This window comes from Caretta caretta, chromosome 5 (genome assembly GCF_965140235.1).
Source record: "Caretta caretta isolate rCarCar2 chromosome 5, rCarCar1.hap1, whole genome shotgun sequence".
Lineage (NCBI taxonomy): Eukaryota > Metazoa > Chordata > Testudines > Cheloniidae > Caretta > Caretta caretta.
Genome location: NC_134210.1, coordinates 85,633,802 through 85,654,549, shown reverse-complemented (window position 1 = coordinate 85,654,549; position 20,748 = coordinate 85,633,802).

The window sequence follows — 20,748 nt, the reverse complement described above, 5'->3', positions numbered from 1 at the left end:
ATTGACATTCAATGTAGTGACACCAATTTACACCTTCTGAGGATATGGTATAGTATATGTAATACTACATTGTTGTGGCCTAATATGTGACTTTGAAAGAACAGTTCTGTTTCAAAATATCAGCTTGGTTCCAATGAGATGTTAGCTGAAATGTAAGGCTCAGTTTAGATCATAAAAATAATTTTGTGAATTCTAGAAGTAAATGTTTTGGTTTTGCAGGCAAGGTTATTTTTTAGTATCTAAATGTTGAGGGGTGGAAGTTTTTTGTCCAAGCCTTTTTTCCACTGAAAAATGCAGACTCAGGTTGATTCCAACTGATTTCAACAAATGGTTTCAATCTAAAAAACAAAACAAAATGGAAATGGTGAAACAGTTAATTTCAGCATTTCCAAAATGCAAAAATTTGACTTCTCATTTCAGAACAAAGTTTTGTTTTGGAATTTCCCTCATTTTTTTTTCAAAAAATTAAACCATATCTATTCTTAAAAAACAAAAGAACCACCAGCCCTCAAGATCTAAATGAAACATTTTGTTCCCAGTTGACCAAAAACAGTATTTGGGGTGTGAGAGTGAGGAAAGGGGTTTGCACCCAAACTGAATATTTATTCACATAGCCCTCTCCAACAATGCAATGTGGCTGATGCGTGCTGCTGAATTTTGAGCCAACTGCCTCCATCTATACCCTGGACCTAGATTACCTTTCCCTACTAAGAAGTTGATGCTAGGGGTTGTTTTGTTTGTTTTCTACTGACGTTATTCTGATTTTTTAAAATAGCTCCATATTTAGCAAGGAAAATTAATATGCAGTCATGAAAAATATCCTGTTTAATTATCTATGATTATGGCTTCAGAAGGTGTGCGGTCTGTTTCCAGAACAAGTAGTGAAGTTTCATTTGTTGTGAGTGAAAAATGTAGTAGTAGGTTCTACAGGTTTCAGAGTCATCCACACTTCAATTTGCACCAGGAATTTGTGATTGATCCTCTTAAAGTTGTCATCTTGATGGGCCATGTTGTATGTCTAATATACTACTAAGCACCACCAAGTTCATTTTCCATCTTTTGAGAAGATTCTTTGCTATTCACAGGTAAAATCTTAACTAACAACCTTCTTGAGTTTGAGGCACTTTTCTCAATTTGCAAATAATGAACTATGACTAACAAATGATATCATTACTCATTTTACTAAAAACTGTAATAAATAAATATGGGAACCAGATACTACATCAATAGCAATAAACATTTAACTTGTCTTCACTGAACACCAAACAAAAAATATTAAAATGTGTAAAATAGAAAGTGTCCAGTATAATGTTGGCTTTACATAATTTAAAAACATAAAATGAACAAGGAATTTGATCCTGGCTTCATCTTTCCTTACCTGCCTGCCTGTTTCAGATAATTGAATTGGATTTAATTCAGGTTTTCCACTAAGGATGGCATCAATGATGTTCCACAAATTGCCCTGCTAGAAATGCTGAAGAGCAGTGCTGTCTGCATGTCACTTTCTCATGTTGGACTAAATGCATTACCCCTGGGGTAAGCTTTATGTCTACCAGGATGAGAAGGGAAATCCCCAGCTGGCTGCCAGACCCAGGCACATATGACCCAGTGCTGTCAAGGCACCTAATAAAGCAATGCCTTTGTTTTCTTCCCAAATCTCTACCAGCCTTTATTCCTGTCCCAGATGTCCTTCTGCAGCTGCCCAATCCCACCCAATTCCTGTTTGCAATGCTCTCAATTAAAAAATTAGTAATTAAAATGAAGTATTCTTTGCACATATTACCGCCAGCCTTTACAGTGTTCCATCTGCCCATTCCCAGTCCTATCCTTATTTTGAGAAGACTCATTTGTATGTGATCTAATCTCTGCCAGGAATTCCCTAGGCCCATCTGCTCCCTTTCTGGATGATCAGTCCCACCCAGACAACTATTTACCCTATTCTCAGCTCCAACAAATAATTTTTAAAAAATGGTTTTTTTTTGAGAAGTACTTTATAATTCTCTACCAAAATCAACTCCCATCAATCCCTTTCCACATCGTCTAGAGGCCACATTGATGACAATATGTCTCAGATGGGCCAATATACTACCAGCTACGGGAGGAGGCATTATCTAAATAACATATCAGTTTTTCACAGATTGTGCAGTTGCATTCTACCCACTTATTAGTCTAGGGATGGAGAGTTTCCCAAATTCAGTATTCTGCTTTTGGGAACACAGTTGTGGTCACCATTAAGCCTCACTCGCAGCCAACATTTGAATTAAAACATTTAGCATTTTAAATAATGCTGTGTAAAGGTAAAACAAAGCAGATTCTCCATTTAAAGATACAAAATCAAATTATTTTACATTTTCTTTTAAATTTGACAGTTATTGTTTCTTCCATCTTTCAGGCTTCCCACTGTCTCATTGATTTCTTCTTCAGCTGTAGATGTACATTTTAGAAAAGAGTGATCTACCCGATGCTATGGCACCCAGACACTGGGCTAGAAAATTAGGTTGTGTTAAAACACAGCCTAGAGGAGTTGTGCCAATTACATGATGTTAAACATGACTTAACAGTTGGTGTACACACGGGCAAGATGTGTTTAACATTGTTAGCTAGTCATGGTTAACCCTATGGTTCCAGGCAATTGGAATGTTTGTCTGCTGAAGAGGCCAATCTCAATTTCCTCTTCTTCCTGATCAGAGAAAAATCTTCCTAATATGAGGGCTGGACATCCAATGGAAAAATCCAGTCCCTTAGGAGATGATTTGACATGCAGTCCAATTTATACCTATTCATATTCTCATCCAAGTGCTAAATATCCTTGGTATTAAAACCAGGGCCATGACCCAATTCAGGTAGATATTATTGTTGCTTAGTGGAATTGCAAACTCCTGTACTTGTTTATCCTTTCAACTCTACCCCATTGTGTGTTCTACATAAATGTAGTGTTCTACATAAATACCGTGATTTAATGTATGCAGTGTTCTACATAAATACAGTGATTTAATGGACAGTCTCATCTTTTCTCTATGAACTGACTTTCTATTTAATTAATGAGACCTTTTAAATCAGCATTTCTTTGGAAGGCATGCTCTGGATGTTAAAGAGCTCTATAATTCTGAGAAGGAGTATTTGCTTTTGGTCTTCTGATCATCATTAACCTCTTTCTTATGGGAAAGGCCAAGAAGGGGAGTCATTGGGTGAATTCCTGCCTCTATCATTTACTTCAGTGGGGCTAATATTTCACCCAAGACCTCTGAAGTTACAATTGCTTGCTGAACTAAAGCATTTATTGCGCTGAGGTGGCATCAACTCCTCTTTAATGTTAGGGACCACTCCACTCTAGACATAGCCACGTGCTTGCTGAAAAGAGTTGAAGGCTTGGTGAAAGATACATAAAGTTACATTTTGTTACCTTCTTTGTTCTTTTACCAGGACTTGGATTGAGATGTACAGTAGAACTTCAGCGTTACAAACACCTTGGGAATGGAGGTTGTTTGTAACTCTGAACAAAATATTATGGTTGTTCTTTCAAAAATTTACAGCTGAACATTGACTTAGTACAGCTTTGAAACTTTACTATGCAGAAGAAAAATGTTGCTCTTAACCATCTTAATTTAAATGAAACAAACACAGAAGCAGCTTCCTTACCTTGTCAACATTTTTTATATACTTTCCCTTTTTTAGTAGTTTACATTTAACACAGTGCTGTACTGTACTTGCTTTATCTCTTTTTTGGTCTTTTTTGTCTTTGCTGCTACCTGCTTGAGTACATCTAGTTCCAAATGAGATGTGTGATTGACTGGTCAGTTTGTAACTCTGGTGTTCATAACTCTGAGGTTCTACTGTACACACAGTGACCATACACTGATATTCCAGTGTCTCAGTGACTTCCTCCGGGACTCTTGAAATATCCTATTTTTCATTTAATCAATCAGACTGTCTAGTTTTCTTTTATAACAGTACAGTCATTCAAGACGCATTGCTAAAGTAGAATTTGCCAAGAACAAACAGACCAGTAGGGACAAGTGTTCAGTGTGAAGAATCATAATTGGAGTGAAGAGAAACATCTTATAGGATGTAGACTCTCTCAAAGCTGTTCTTTTGCTCAAAGTGAATACTAGTAACACCTATTCACTATTTCATGCTAAACTCACTCAGAACACTAAAGTTACTGGAATAACTCTTCCACTCCAAGAAATGTTGAGTCAGAAGTTGTTAGTAACAACTTTAATAAGGCTAAAGAGAATCTTAGGGATAATGGTAGCATGACAAATGGGAATGAGGATATGGAGGTAAATATTACCATATCTGAGGTAGAAGCGAAACTCAAACAGCTTAATGGGACTAAATCGGGGGGCCCAGATAATCTTCATCCAAGAATATTAAAGGAATTGGCACCCGAAATTGCAAGCCCATTAGGAAGAATTTTTAATGAATCTGTAAACTCAGGGGTTGTTCTGTATGATTGGAGAATTGCTAACATAGTTCCTATTTTTAAGAAAGGGAAAAAAAGTGATCCGGGAAACCTTAGGCCTGTTAGTTTGACATCTGTAGTATGCAAGGTCTTGGAAAAAATTTCAAAGGCGAAAGTAGTTAAGGACATTGAAGTCAATGGTAAATGGGACAAAATACAACATGGTTTTACAAAAGGTAGATCGTGCCAAACCAACCTGATCCCCTTCTTTGAGGAAGTAACAGATTTTTTAGACAAAGGAAACGCAGTGGATCTAATTTACCTGGATTTCAGTAAGGCGTTTGATACCGTGTCACATGGGGAATTATTAGTTAAATTGGAAAAGATGGGGATCAATATGAAAATTGAAAGGTGGATAAGGAATTGGTTAAGGGGGAGACTACAACTGGTCCTACTGAAAGGTGAACTGTCAGGCTGGAGGGAGGTTACCAGTGGAGCTCCTCAAGGATCGGTTTTGGGACCAATCTTATTTAATCTTTTTATTACTGACCTTGGCACAAAAAGTGGGAGTGTGCTAATAAAGTTTGCGGATGATACAAAGCTGGGAGGTATTGCCAATTTAGAGAAGGACAGGGATATCATACAGGAGGATCTGGATGACCTTGTAAACTGGAGTAATAGTAATAGGATGAAATTTAATAGCGAGAAGTGTAAGGTCATGCATTTAGGGATTAATAACAAGAATTTTAGTTATAAGCTGGGGACGCATCAATTAGAAGTAACGGAGGAGGAGAAGGACCTTGGAGTATTGGTTGATCATAGGATGACTATGAGCCGCCAATGTGATATGGCTGTGAAAAAAGCTAATGCAGTGTTGGGATGCATCAGGAGAAGTATTTTCAGTAGGGATAAGGAGGTCTAAGTACTGTTTTACAAGGCACTGGTGAGACCTCACCTGGAATACTGTGTGTAGTTCTGGTCTCCCATGTTTAAGAAGGATGAATTCAAACTGGAACAGGTACAGAGAAGGGCTACTCGGATGATCCGAGGAATGGAAAATTTGTCTTATGAAAGGAGACTCAAGGAGCTTGGCTTGTTTAGCCTAATGAAAAGAAGGTTGAGGGGAGATATGATTTCTCTCTATAAATATATCAGAGGGACAAATACCGGAGAGGGAGAGGAATTATTTAAGCTCCGTACCAATGTGGACACAAGAACAAATGGATATAAACTGGCCACAGGAAGTTTAGACTTGAAATTAGACGAAGGTTTCTAATCATCAGAGGAGTGAAGTTTTGGAATAGCCTTCCAAGGGAAGCAGTGGGGGCAAAAGACCTATCTGGCTTTAAGATTAAACTCGATAAGTTTATGGAGGAGATGGTATGATGGGATAACATGATTTTGGTAATTAAGTATTCATGGTAAATAGGCCTAATGGCCTGTGATGGGATGTTAGATGGGGTGGGATTGGAGTTACCCAGGAAAGAATTTTCTGTAGTATCTGGCTGATGAATCTTGCCCATATGCTCAGAGTTTAGCTGATCGCCATATTTGGGGTCGGGAAGGAATTTTCCTCCAGAGCAGATTGGAAGAGCCCTGGAGGTTTTTCACCTTCCTCTGTAGCATAAGACACAGGTCACTTGCTGGAGGATTCTCTGCTCCTTGAAGTCTTTAAACCACGATTTGAGGACTTCAATAGCTCAGACATAGGTGAGAGGTTTTTCGCAGCAGTGGGTGGGTGAAATTCTGTGGCCTGCGTTGTGCAGGAGGTCAGACTAGGTGATCATAATGGTCCCTTCCGATCTTAGTATCTATGAATCAGCACAGATTTTTTTCAAAGGTGTACTTTTGTCTGTTCTATGACTCCTTACTGACTGTAAAATACATCACCACAAAAGTGTCTAGTTTTTTATTTTGAAAATGTTTGCTTTACCTTAGCAGATGCAGCCTTTGACCCTGCAGAAGCTGAGAGGTTGTTTTCCCTGAAACCTTCTCTCCCCACAAATGATTTGTAGGAGTCTATAAGACCAATATCAACTGAAGAAATCTTACCTCAGATTTGAGTATCTTCACTGCAGCCATCACTTGTTAGCCTCCTTAATATTGCTGTTATTGACAGTAATGCATAGTTCATAGTGTTCATGTTACTGTTAAACCTTATTGAACTTGGTAAATATTGTCCCTTCTGCTCTCTAATCAAACCTAATTTATATTATAATTAAATATTTTTAAACCATCCCCTACCCTTCTTCAATAGTCTTTGCTATTATTGAACTCGCACTCCTTTTTACTAGTTTGAACTGAAAGGAGAGGTTATGTCATTGACATGTAATCCTTCTCCTCCTACCATGTTTCAGGGAATGGATTCACAATCATTTCCCACCCTGGAAACCAAAACCTGGGATCCCCAAATTCATTTGAGTCTGTGCCACACAGTCTTTTGCACTGTTTCAGAAGAAATGATAGTGCCGTATGGTAATACATAATAAATAGGCTGTTGAGTTTTCTTAAGGTTCATTGCACTATATATAGCCAAAGTAGGCATTAGATTCAGTGCATATAAATTTGGAAATTTCACATTTAAGTAATGTCTATGCATTCTTACAGGAAAAATCCATACAATGCATATTCCCCAAAGAATATACTAAATTAGGCCAATTATTGCAGAAATTTATATGTGGAAGGTTATTGCTGCAACCATAAAACCTAGGAACATAAATTTAAAAAAAAAGGAAATCTTAGATTCAGAAAATGCATAAAACCACAGAAAATAACTTTGTGATCCACCTTGGAGTTATGGTATCAAGGCTGAAAACCACTGCTACGCAGTGATTCAGAAGGGCGTTACTTTTTTTAACGTAAGGGTTTTTTTTAGACATTTCAAAAACAAGCTGTTGTGATTCTTTTTAAAAAAGTTTACATACATCTCCAGAGTTAATGACAAGGGATCTGGTGTATCATCTTATCTGAAGTACAGTGTGTAGCTGCATTCCAAAAAAAAAAAAAAGCAGATTGACAAAAAGTTAACAAAAGATAAGGTTCATATGTTTCAATGGACTCTTGCCAACACTCTTAACAATATTAGATTTTCTTTACATAAATTCTATACCTGAAAGAAACTGCCAAATTCTAAAAAGTCTGAAAGTGTGAATTGTTAAGGGATCCAAGCCATTTGCCCATTACCACAGTCCTTCATTACTTAATATCATTGCACCCAGAAAAATTCCTAGTAAAATTCTACCCTGGGATGATATGTGATGTGATATTTCAAACAGATTAGTTTCTTTATGGAAGTTTGGAATGTAGGAAATCAGGTTTAAAATCCATGACAGATACAATTATAAGATAGTGGTGGCCATTCAAACATCTCCTTTCTTTCTTCCAGACTGCCCCTTAGGAGTGGAAGAAACTTCCTTGAAAGAACCTAATAATGTCAAAGTCTTTGCCTTACCTTCCATCTAATGTCTTCTTTAAATTCACCTGCGCAGTGATGCCTACAAAGCACTGCCACCCTGACAACTGCAGACAGAGAGGTCTCATCTCACCTTAAGATAACAGAACTTGCTCACTTTACTGTTTCCTCCTCATCCCTTTCCCCTTTGCCTATCTGTTTGTCTCTTCTACCTGTTTTACTTTGTCCTAATCCAGATTGTGAACTCCCTGTGGCAGGGACTGACTTTATACCACGTGGCTGTAGAGCGACTACCACAGTGATCCTTGACTGGTGCCTCTAGGTGCAATTGCAATCCAAATAATTAACTAACGATAATGTTATGGGTAAGTTATGCTTCCTATAATGACACAGCTTTCAGTCTTTGCCCATCTCAACAAAGGAGCCCTGCACTCCTATTCAGAGTCCTTGAAACTGCTTTTCTGTTACACAGTGACACAAATGGAGCTATCTAACATTGCAAGAAGTCTGTGTCCTTGCCTTTCCTAAGAATGCTACCTGCACCAGCTGTTGCACATACATGCCTATGTATCACATTCCTTATGGTTAAATGTGAGCTAGCCTGGTTTTGGAAGGCCTGCATACTTGGCCTATGGCTTACAAACCTCATAGAATGTGATCTTAGAGGAAAATGTGATATTATGGCTCACAAGGTCAGGCTGCAATCTTTTAGTTCATACAAGACCCTTACTATCAAGATTACAAAAAATTTTTCAGAAAATGACAACTCTTTCATTATCCCATTTTCCCAAAGCTCATACGAGATATGCATTTCTCTCATATACAGACTACATCCCCTAATAAAGTGGAGTGACTGCTCCCTTCTTTTTTTCCTCTTTTATATCATCTCCTTAGAAACATTGTGAGCCCATTTTTGAAAGATGTGTACATAACGTACGGTGCCTAGTTCTGCATTTCAGCGCTCAAATCAGCATTTAAGCACTTAGAAAAGATATTCTGGTGCCTAAGCTCTGATCCGAGTGCCCGAATGCAGAACTGAGTACTGATACTTTAACGTGGCTCTCAAGGTTGAAAACTTAGCCCTATATTGCTAAAACTGTGTTTAGTATTGACCATGAATAGTGTGAAGATATTCGGCAGTTTTAATCTCTGGAGTAACTCCATCTATTTCAATTATGTCATGTTATATGATAGGCCTGCTCCTGCTTCCACTGAGCTCAGTGGAAGTCTTGCTAAGGCCATTTGTCTTTAAAAGCCTAGACTACTTTAAGGTTAGCTAGTATAGAGGCAGGGGGTGAAATTCACTCCTGTGCAGGGGTACAGCATTCAGGTTCTCAAAAGAGATGTTACATATCTTTATATATTTTATATAACAGATATATACATAGATATGTATATATGCAACTGTATCTTACTTTTCACTATGGATTGGACTCTAGTTCTGATACTTTGCCTGCACACTGTACTATTTCATTATGAACATGATGCAACATTGTCTGCTTCAGCGGCTTACAGTAACAATCCTTTATCCACAGCAGTGATTCTTGGTGACGGGATGTTCTGTATCTGCACAAGGTCACTGCACTGAGTCTTCTGCTCAGTTAAAGTTTAATTGATAGCACAGCAGCAAAAGCTGAAAGTTCAGTTGGGAAGTCCTGCAGTGTATTACAAAATCAATAGTCACCGCATAGTGTTTGCCTGTATTGAAGGATCATATAAGAGTGTCTTGCATTTCTCTGCAATATCATTTGGATTATTTGCACCCTTTGAGAACTGACATTTTTAAAGTTTTGTGGATTTATTCTCCTAATCTAGTGGTTTTAACTTTTTTGGGGCAACTGCACCGGTTCTAAGACTATTCTAGGGCCATGGCCATATTAGCCAGTGTCAGCTGGTTCCCATTTATTTGAGTATGCTGCCATCTGCCCTGGATTCTGGGTTGCTCTGAATCCGAGGTTGGAGTTTGTATCCTAGGATGCATCCTGGTAAAGGTTTCTACATAGAAGATGATCAGTATAAAAGGAAAAGGGAGGCTAGAATTCTAAGTAGTCCATCCAAGGAGAGTAATGTACCAATATATGAAGCAATTGCTGGGAACAATGGTCCTAATTTATTGACATGGTTAATTCACCAGCATAATTGCTGGCAAATAAAAATTAAAAGCATAGTCTCACCTCCTGATCTATAGGAGACTAGGATAATTTAAGGTTATTTGGTACAAACAGAAATGTATAAGTAGCTAAACACAAAAATCCAGTGCAAATTACAGTTTCATCATTAATAGGATAATGAAAAGAAGAGGAAGGAATGGAAATGATGGAAAAAGGAGTGAAAGCTTCTAAAAAGAGGGGTAAATTGAAACCAAGAGAATATGTAATACAATGAAAGAGAGACAGTAATTGCAGGGAACTTTAATGTACTTGCCGGCTCCGCACACTGGTGACTAACTGTACCATGATTTACTGTGCAGCCTCGAGCACGAAGGGCAAATTGAATTAATCACCTACCTGCTGCTGTCATAATAATTTCTCGGTGTCTCAGAGAAAGGCGGGAAAGTGATTCATTGGGAAGCTGCTCAGTAAGCTGTGGGAGTGCACAAATAACTTCATTGACCACAGAGGCAGCATTATCAAAATATATTACAAAAACAATAATACAGATGTACTCCACTAAAGAAAAAATACATTAGGAGAACAGTAAGGCTTTGTCATACCCAATTCACAATTAAAATACAAACACCCTGTGCTTTGGAACAACAGACACAACAGATGTGTATTAAGGTTACCCATTTTGCATACTTTTAAAGCCATTTTATGCTGAATACCAGGCTTTATTCCTCTGTTTTTCTTTAAAGACAGAAACTTCGTGAGCCTTCAATGAAGTTTTCATGGGCTTTCTGTAGGTTATTTAGATTATTAAAATCAAAAGTGAATTTAATGCTTGTAGAGTGAACATAGGGGAGACTGGTTTCAGAGTAGCAGCCGTGTTAGTCTGTATTCGCAAAAAGAAAAGGAGGACTTGTGGCACCTTAGAGACTAACCAAGTTATTAGAGCATGAGCTTTCGTGAGCTACAGCTCACTTCATCAGATGCAAGACTGGATGGAGACTGAAGTCCTCTGCTTGTCCACAGAGCAGGTACTACACAGGTAGCTGCTCTACGAGCTTTTTTACATTGTCTCATCAATGTGCCTCAGCCCTCTCTCTGCAAGAATCGTTTTAGGGGTAATAGGACAGTTCAACCTTCGGCCACCACACTTGACAGCAAACTGCCATCGCATAGTAAGAGCTTTTGAAAACATAACCATTGTTAGAATTAGATGATGTAGAACTATTTCAACTAAAGGTGGTTGTGGCTCATGCAGGTCTGAAGAAAATGTTTTGTGCCACATGTGCAAGACATCTACATAGAGCTGGACAGTGAGGACTTATCCATAAATATTTCCACCACCACCAGCAAAGGGGGTGGGGGGACTGTGTGAAGGATGTGTGAGCAAATATCAAACCTCTGTGCTAAAATCAATATGTCCAGTTCTACATTTGGGCACTGAGTTGAATAACAGCAGAATTCGGTGCTTTGATCTGAGGGCTCAGATTTAAAAATTAGGCTGTATAAGCTTGGATTCTGCAGATGCAGATGTTTATTGTTTAGATTTCTGCATTGCAACATTGTGATGTTGCATCATACTCCTGTGATTAGAACTTGATGAACTACTTGCAGTGAACAATTTATTCCGTGATTTTAGCCCTGTTTTCTGTTTATGAATTGCCCATGAATAAACTGTGATTTTTACATTTCTTTGCTGTTTGCCATTGTTCAATGCAAGGGTCAAATTCATTCCTGTGCACAGGGAGCCAGCAAAGCATAAGGCCCATGCACCATTTAAACCCTATTTTGAGGACTTAAGTGGGACTTCAATAGTGCTGGTCCTCTGCACAGAGGCGAATTTTATCCAGAATGGAGCTCTGGTGTGGCCTGATCAGTAATGAGACCAGCCAGGCCAGCCTAATAAAGAGCAGAGCATGTCTTCATAGCCCTTCCATAATCAGATCATGTGGGAGCCCAGAGGAGCTCTCTGTCTTCTTCTCAGAGCTCTGCAAATCCTGATTTCCCCCATGCAGGGGCTATGCAATTAATTACCCTCCAGGGGTAGCAGACCTGCCTGTGGACCTATCTATTCAGGAGAAACTGATGGGGAGCTGGGGACCCATTGTCAGCTCCCAAGAACACATTCAGAGGGGAGGTCCCATGAATCTCTGCTTCTGCGCCTGCTACTTCCTGTTTACATCCTCTTATCAGCGTTGACCCTCCAATTGTCAGCCAGCTCTGGTGCTGGGAATAGAGATGGGGAAGGGCTTTCTTGGCTCCTTACTGTCTCCTTGGCTGTAGATCATCAAGCTACGCCCTTCTCCCATCTTTATTGAGTTGTACTAAAAAATTAACCTAGCTGCTAGGTATTTTTAAACTCAATTTTTCATTTTTGAAGTTCATGCCATACAATCCTATATATATATATATATATATATATATAAAGTAGACATCTGACTATCTTTGAAACTGCTGGCTAACAATCAACAGTAATAGTCAATTGCAGTGCTTACATCTCACATTTACATTATATCATTTCCTTCTATTTATAGATTTTTGCATCCTTTGAGCTTTTTGATCACACACACAGACACCCAAAACAATCAGGGGAAATTGAACTTGCTTCTATTCTATATAGTTTTTTTTTTACCATGCTCATCAATGTAGTTTCCAAGTGCCTTCCAGTGGTACATTAAGTAACATGACCACACAGCTGTCACATGTTGTTTGCTCTCTTATCTTCTCCCCTGATGTCGAAGTGTGTGTATTGCAGTGTCTTGTTTTGGTAGGGTGTGGGATTTTTTAAATATAGATATACCCGTTGCTATGGGTTTCTGTAAGAGAAAGCAAGATCAAAGAAATTGCCCTGATGCTCTAGTCCCCTCTCCTTCTCTTCTGCACAGGTAGGTCCACAGACAGGTCTGCCCCTCTGGGACATAAATTGACTACAGAGCTCCTGAATGGGGGGATCAGAGTTTGGAGAAAGAAAAAACCCAATACCACTCCTCATGCTGGCAAATAAATGTGCAACTAAACCAATTTATTCTCAACAGCATCTAATAGTAGAGTCGGGGAAACCCAGGTCTTAAGATGCCACATTTAAAGCATGATCCCATATTGCCTGTGCATTTGAATTTGTGTTGATCTCCATGGGAATCATTTGTGTGCAAGGGATGCAGATTAGGGCCCTCATCATAACTGTGTGGGTTGTTTTCAATCAAAGGAATAAATGCTGATAAAGTTAAGGACAAACCCACAGTGTAGTAAGTAGTTTCCTACATGCACATCTTTGATTGTTGAAAGTGTCTTTATATTCCTTTTCTCTGCAGGACATTGTAGACTTCTTCTGTGCAGGGGAAGACTGGGCCCAACACTCTATGGATGTTCAAGAGGGCATGAAAAGGTGCAAGAAATCTTCCCTCTTTAGCCCTAGAGCAGGGACTGGGCACCATGACAGTCCTTGTTCTTAGGGAGATAAGAAACAGTGCACAGCTAGTGAAGACAGCAGTGCTAGACTCTCCAAAGAGATAAGAGGAGGGGGTAGGATTGAGTGGAGACTGGTTTCAGAGTAGCAGCCGTGTTAGTCTGTATTCGCAAAAAGAAAAGGAGTACTTGTGGTACCTTAGAGACTAACCAAGTTATTAGAGCTTAAGCTTTCGTGAGCTAAAGCTCACGTCATTGGATGCAAGACTGGATGGAGACTGAAGTCCTCTGCTTGGTCCCACACCAAGTTTACACTGGCCAGGTCATATGGCCTCACGTAGAAGAGACCTTATCCTGGACCCTTTTCAAAGCTACTCCTATCTGCACCTTCCCTAACATAGAGCTATGCCTGTGTGAATCCTCTGTATCAGTGCACTTTTATTTACATTTACCTCCAGGTTTAAACTTGGATAAAGGAATCGTAATTCCTGATTTAACAGGAATAAATGCACAGGTTACCACTGATTACCAAGTTAGATAGAGACTCTGTGCATATGTAGATCAGGGCACAGGGGCAAAATACATAACCTGAGTATGAAGGTGAAGAGAGTCTGGTGACTCTTATCCATAACTGAGTGCTACAGATAGTAATTGGACTGGAGGAGAGGTTTATATGTGTGGATAATGTGCTCTGCTCACAGTTTGAAGAAGGTATCGGACATTAATGTAGCTGTAATGTAGGCAGTTCACGGAGAAACTGCCTAGACATGACTTTTACTGTCAGCTTGATAGGACATGATTCAGATTGCACAAATCCATGAGATAATTTCTCTTTTAATGTACATTCATTGCAAACAACATGTTGGATGCTAGTGCATATGAGTGTAACATACAGATTCCTAATGAATTACTTAGGGAGGTTGACTCGGCACTGTTTTCTTGTTACGCAACATCTACACCAGCACATGCTGTAGCCATTATTTAGCTCCAGTGCAGCTACACAATGCTGTAGTGTAAACTGGCTTTGGTTATCTTTACCACCATAAGCAGGGTTAAATGACACAGTGGTAAAAAATGCCTGAGGCCTGTCTACGTATAGTTCCCAGTTCCTAGATTATACTGCTGCCACTTAAGGCTCTACTGAAAATCAGAAACCTCACTGACAGCGTAGTTTGCAATGTGCTGTGCCTAACCTTAAATAGGGGCACAAAAGAGAGAAGGTGTGAAGACCCTTCCCTTCCCTACTACCATGCACTGGGGCTGGCTGCAAGCAGAGTGCTTAAACCTGGAGACTGAAAGGACTGTGTGAGTGAGGAAAGGTCTTAAAGTGATGCTAGCTCCTGCAATGGCATGGCTGTTTATTGAGCTCTAATTCCACGGATTTTTGGAGGTAGCTTGAAATACAGTATTTTAAATGAATTTCAAGGACTTTTCCATGTAATTAAAGCCCCTAATTAAAGACTGTCAGATAGTATTAAGAATTCAAGGCACTACTTCCATAAGGCTCAAGACAAGGGGGAGAATCAGGCCCTTTGTGTATTTGGCAGCACTTGTGAACAATCAGTTCCCCTGTATGATGACCTAGTCATTTTTCCCCTGTTGTGGGTCTTTCACACACCCACAAGGGGAGACAAAAATATTTTTTTTAAAAATAATCCTAAAACAGTAAAACTTGCTTAGAGAAGGATAAAAATTTGCAGTGAGGAGAAAGGAGCAGGTTAACTTCAGCAAAATCAAATTGGTTCCTTCTGGTAAAGTTGACCACATTTGAATGGACTGTGCCCCTTTAAATATATTAGTGGTGTTTTGGCTGTTTCTTACCACATACATTTCATATGAAATCCCCAAAACCTCCACCCCTGCAGACTAAGCCTATAGCCTGGCACTGAAAGAAGCAGTTCATTGGTAGAGTTTCCCAGTAGGCCAGTATTAAAGGCATAAAAGTAGTAGACTATTGGGAATAGCGGAAAACTTGGCAGGTCTGCCTGTGAAAAGTGTTCTACTTGTGGTATTTCTGGTCTAACCAGAAGTAGGAAGGAAAATAAATTACACAAAAGAGCATACACGTATTTTCAAGCTAGTTTTGTAAGTCAAAGACATTTGGAAGAGTTTCTGATAGGCACCAGAAGATCATATGCTTTTCTGAACGTCACCTCTGACACTCTGGAGGTTCCCTTCGCTATCATAGTTGTGTAACTCACATTGCTGAATGAACTGTTTTTGTGTGATTTTAGAGTTCTGCTTCACTGATAAGGAGATAGCTCATGACTATGTCACAGAGTTCAAGCTGTGGTGTACAAGCCATATAACCTCTTCACTGCTTGTCAAGTTCTGTTTTACAGAAATAATACTTAGCACTTCTATAGTGTTTTATAGCCCAAACTTGCTGTGAACTCCATGTATTAGGAGTTTTGTGCCCAGGCGGAGCTCACTGCAGGATCAGGGCCTTTGAATATTGGGGTGGGGATATCCTCTGTGTAATAGAGCAGAAAGAGCATGCCTAGGGCATGGCAAATAGGAGGTTAACTTCCTCAGGTAAGGAGGATCACAGCTGCTTGCACTGAGTGCAGGATTTTTTTTGAAGCAGGATTGACCCAGCTGTGGAAAATAAGAGGGATATGCCGAAGAAAGCTGCTGGATGAGCCTGAATCAAAGCAGACAGGCTTATAGGAAGGCTGATGGGGATGAAAAGGGAGCTAGTGTTTTCCTCCTAATCCTTTTCTTCTTCACAAAGTCAAGTAGGTGACTTCTGCTGGATATTGTTGTGTTAGGGACTGTAGTTGTATAAATCTGCTCTTTAATGCTTGCTTTTTGGACTCTGTTTGAGGAATGCTTAGGTCTATTTATGTCTGGCTTTTAAAAGGGGGGAATGGCTTTTATTTTACGTGGGGTTCTCTAAATTTTCATCTGGCTGATGTCCAGTCTCGTGCACAAGCTTTTCAGTGGACTGCTGATGGCCCTTATGGAAAGGCTTTGTTTCACCTCTTTACTTAGCGGGGGCTAGGCTGTGAGGGAGCCTTATAAATGTGTGTGTGTGGGGGGGAGTTGAGCTTCCTAAGGCTTCCATGTCCCCCCTGTAGCCCCTCAAAGGTGTGGTTATGCTAGGAGTCCCTATGCTAGAGGGTTGCAGTGATGGGTATGCTATATGTCCCCCAGAGCAAAGGATTAGATCATTCCCACAGCTTCCCGTGGGACAATGTGGTTCCATGTCATTTCCTATTTGGGTCAGTGGCTAAATGCTTACCTTGTAGGCTCTTTGAGGCAGGCTCAGTTGCCTTGCTTTGTTGTGCAACCTGCTGGTGGATGAGTGTTTATAAGTTCTCCTTTATGCCAATCTACAGAGGGTATGAGTTTGTTTATAGCCCCAACATACAGAGCTTCAGCTCAAACTGTAGTAGCTTGTGCCGTTGGCTCTGGCGCCTAGTTCAATCCTTAGCATGTCAGCCAAAAGTCAGACTTGTGCAGTGCCTGCTATAATGGGGTCCTGAGCCACTGGAACCTGATTATGCTACTGTAATACAACTAGTAAAAGCTACACTTCAGCCTTTAGAATTTGAGAGACAAGGTAGGTAAGGTAATATCTATTACAGGGCCAACTTCCATTGGTGGAAGGTACAAGCTTTGGAACTAAAGTGTTCTGTGCAGTTCCAGAGCTTGTATCTTCCACCAACAGAAGCTGGTCCTGTAAAAGATATTACCGCACCTACCTTGTCTTTCTCTCATCCCGGGACCAACATGGCTGCAACAGCACTGCAAACAACTTCAGAATATAATGCATGGAGAAAGAACTGTTGGCTTGAATACTCTGGAAATGGAAGTTCTGTACCTTCAGAATATGAGCAGGATTTAATCAAGAACTTTGGAAAAGATATTGCTCTGTTTAAAATAACACAAAGCTGGCATATCTTAATGCACTTTGTTTTCATGGTATTGAGATGTCCTAGTTCAGTCTCCCATTTTCCAAGTAAAGAGAACTGAATTTCCTTGTCTGTTCCCACCCCCAGGAAATCACCTAAAACTTTTTTTCAAGTAGCTATCTCTAAGTCCACTCTCTTGGAATGTTTCACTTTTATTTATAGCTGGTCCAAACTGCTTTATGAGCCAAAATCTTTGTCCAGATTAAACATTTTATAAATGTTTAGTAAGTTTCAGACAATGAATATCCCAAGGTGGATAATGTGAGCTCTGTTAAAGCAGAAAAAAAGGTCTTAGTTCATGCCACTGGAAACATCATATCTAGTTCCTAAACTTGTCCTAATTTTTTAAAATGGAATAGCTACTTCCCACCTAGTAATTGGTGTAACTCACAAATAAAGTAGTATGTGCCTGCTAAAATCAGAGAGTATTTATCTTCACCAGAATGCTCATAAAATCAAAAGCGTGGACCTGATGATGCTACTGTAAATTGCCATACTAAGCATAATCCTTTCAATAGCATGTTTCTCATTGTTTAGAACACTTACAGCTATCTGAGTTTAATACACACACATACACACACACCCAGCTGGGTTTGGCCTATAGCTGAGGCATGATTCTATGTAGTGCTGGGTGCCCCAGATTTAATAGGGCCTTACCATTCTTACATTGATGCTGAGGAGAATTGAGAATGCTCGGCAGTGAACCATTATCTGGAAAATCCAGTGTCTTCCCCTCCTCCACTAAGGCTGCATAGGAGGAGAGCATGCTCCATCCAAAGGATAGCAGATTGGTCATGTCTTCTCCTTACCACCAAACATGCACTTCTGTGGGTTTTCAGGGTTGTTGTAGGTTATCTTCAAAAGAGCTCAGCAACTCAAACTGTGACAATCACAGTCCGATTTTTTCCCCCCCAAACTAGTTTGGTATGCAACATGCTGAACTCTTCTGAAAGTCTTGAGACCTTAATTAAAGCAAAACAAAACCCTGAACTAAAACCCTTTTCTCTTCTGTCCTGCAGAGCTCTATAAGGGAAGCATACGGTGACCGTCTTGCATCAAAAACAAGATTTTATTTATTTTAGTTCTGTTTCTCTCAGTGAAATATTGATGAGGTATACATGCTTTGGATCATTCCCTCCTCCCCACACCTGTACTGGCTTACATTTTTCCAAGCAAAATCTTGTTTTATTTTCTGCCAGTTTCTGTCCTGTTTAGGTTCCTTTGTGATATTTTTCTGGCCATGCTAGTGTTTTCAACTCTTTCCTATTTAGTATCCTCAGCAAATGTCATTAGCGTAGTGTTCACTCTCACTTTCAGATCCCCAAGTGGTGATCCTGCTAAAGAATGAAGATGGGGACAATGCAGTGGGTCACCTCACAAATATCTTGAGGGAAGAGCAGTTGAAACAGTGGTGGGCAACCTACAGCCTGCGGGCCACACACAGCCCATCAGGGTAATCTGCTGGCGGCCCGCCAGACAGTTTGTTTACATTGACCATCTGCAGGCACGGCTGCCCGCAGCTCCCAGTGGCCGTGGTTCACTGTTCCCGGCCAATGGGATCTTTGGGAAGCGGCGGCCAGCACATCCCTGGGCCCGCGCCGCTTCCCGCAGCCCCCATTGGCTTGGAGCGGTGAACCACGGCCAGTGTGAGCTGCAGTTGGCCAAACCTGCAGACGTGGCAGGTAAACAAACTGGCCCGGCCCGCCAGGGGTCTTGCCCCGGTGGGCCACATGCCAAAGGTTGCCGATCCCTGGCCTAGCCTCTTCTTCCCATTAATGCTGAGAGCATTAGTACGTGGACAGGAGAAGTAACTCCTGCTTGGATCCCTTCATCTCTTCTCTTGGTCTCCCAGGGAAAGGGTTACTACTCCTTCAATCCAGGACATGAGGTCTGCCACTGGCTACTGCCCTCTACCCAAGAAGTTGACAATGGACAGGGATCCCTGGCTTATGGGTGCTTTTTATACATAGTTGGACAGGGATCCCTGGCTCATGGGTGCTTTTTATACATAGTGTTGCAATGTCGATGGTGGGTTGTGGCATGCTCTGATGTGAAATTTTGCTGCAGTATGTTGGGGCTGGTTTACTTCTGAGCTTAATTTTTTGCTGTGTTTAGGCAATTTTCTTGCATACCTTTAGATGTATCTACATGCTAGATTGGTTTCTTTCGTGCTGGTACAAAATCTGTATATTGACAATGCTGGGGGATGGCTTTCAGAAGTTTGCTCCTATGTTTATTTTGGAAGTCTATAAAGATGGGATGACTTTGCTGTATTTTTGTATATTTGTATTTATTGAGTTTAGCCCACTGAGGGGGAGACTTGCAATGCTACCAATGGTATGTGTTCAGAAACTGAATCAGGCCCCAAATCTTGACTTCTATTTATTTGCCTTCTGGTGTCAGAGCATTTATGGCTCATGTCCTCAAGCTGTGCTCCACAAAACGGAGGGATAGACACTTAACTCTTTTTAATGAAAGTTGAGGTTTTTCACATAATCCCAACACTCCAGCAACTGGAGCTTTTAGAAAAATGCCATATTGTGAGATTCTCCATGAAATCATGTGAGCTGGGAACACTAAATTGTTGTGTCACTTCTTCACAAAAACAAAGTTGGGCTTTCTTGTACTGTTAATCTGGCACCGTTGGTGAGGGGCAGAGAGGCTGATATTTGGATTAGATGATATTCAGATCCCTGACTCAACACACCAGCCCACCATATGTTGCCCACAGCCGGTTTCAGGTACCCCTTCACTTACCAGGTGTGTGCAAATGTGCGCGGGCCTGCTGATCTTGTATCTATCCCTTATGGAGTGGCCCCTTTACTCATCTCCATATTTAGGGCATGGTAATGAACCTCTCTGTCCTGACCCCAAATCCATAGAAAGTAGTCATATGAGTGGGATGGTTGTCACCCCCTCCCACAACTTTGAAACATGGTGGGGGCAAGGAAGGCTACTGCTTTTGCCACTACTTGAAGGACCTTAAATTTCCTCACAGAAAGAGACTGTTGGATACAACAACACTCACACTGTGCAGTAACTTTCTTTCGTTAAACTTCTCTAAGCAGAGTTCACACTAAGCCACACTGCAATTTGCCTAAGGGGAAACAATTTGTCATTTTACTTGACTGTAAGAGTTTCTGGGTTCATCAGAAGCAGGTACCTCTATCTCTTTACTTGCAGTAGTAATCTTTACAGTTCATTCTGCATTTCAATCTATTTTAGCTTCTTTGGCCGCACTCTCAAGTTGAGGTAGATATAAAAACGTATCACACTACTTGCCTTATGTATGTTGAGAGAGGTGGTAGAACACTTGAACTTGGTATCAAACTCAAATTGAGTTAAAAGGTTAAAAAGGCAGTAATTACACTAACTCTTTATAATTGTATAACAAGGAAGAATAACCCTTCAAGACCATGACTGTTCAGGTGGAGCTCTTTAGCCTACAACAAAATGGAAGAGACCCTTAAAAACTGTTCTTAGTTGTATCTCAGATGTTCCACA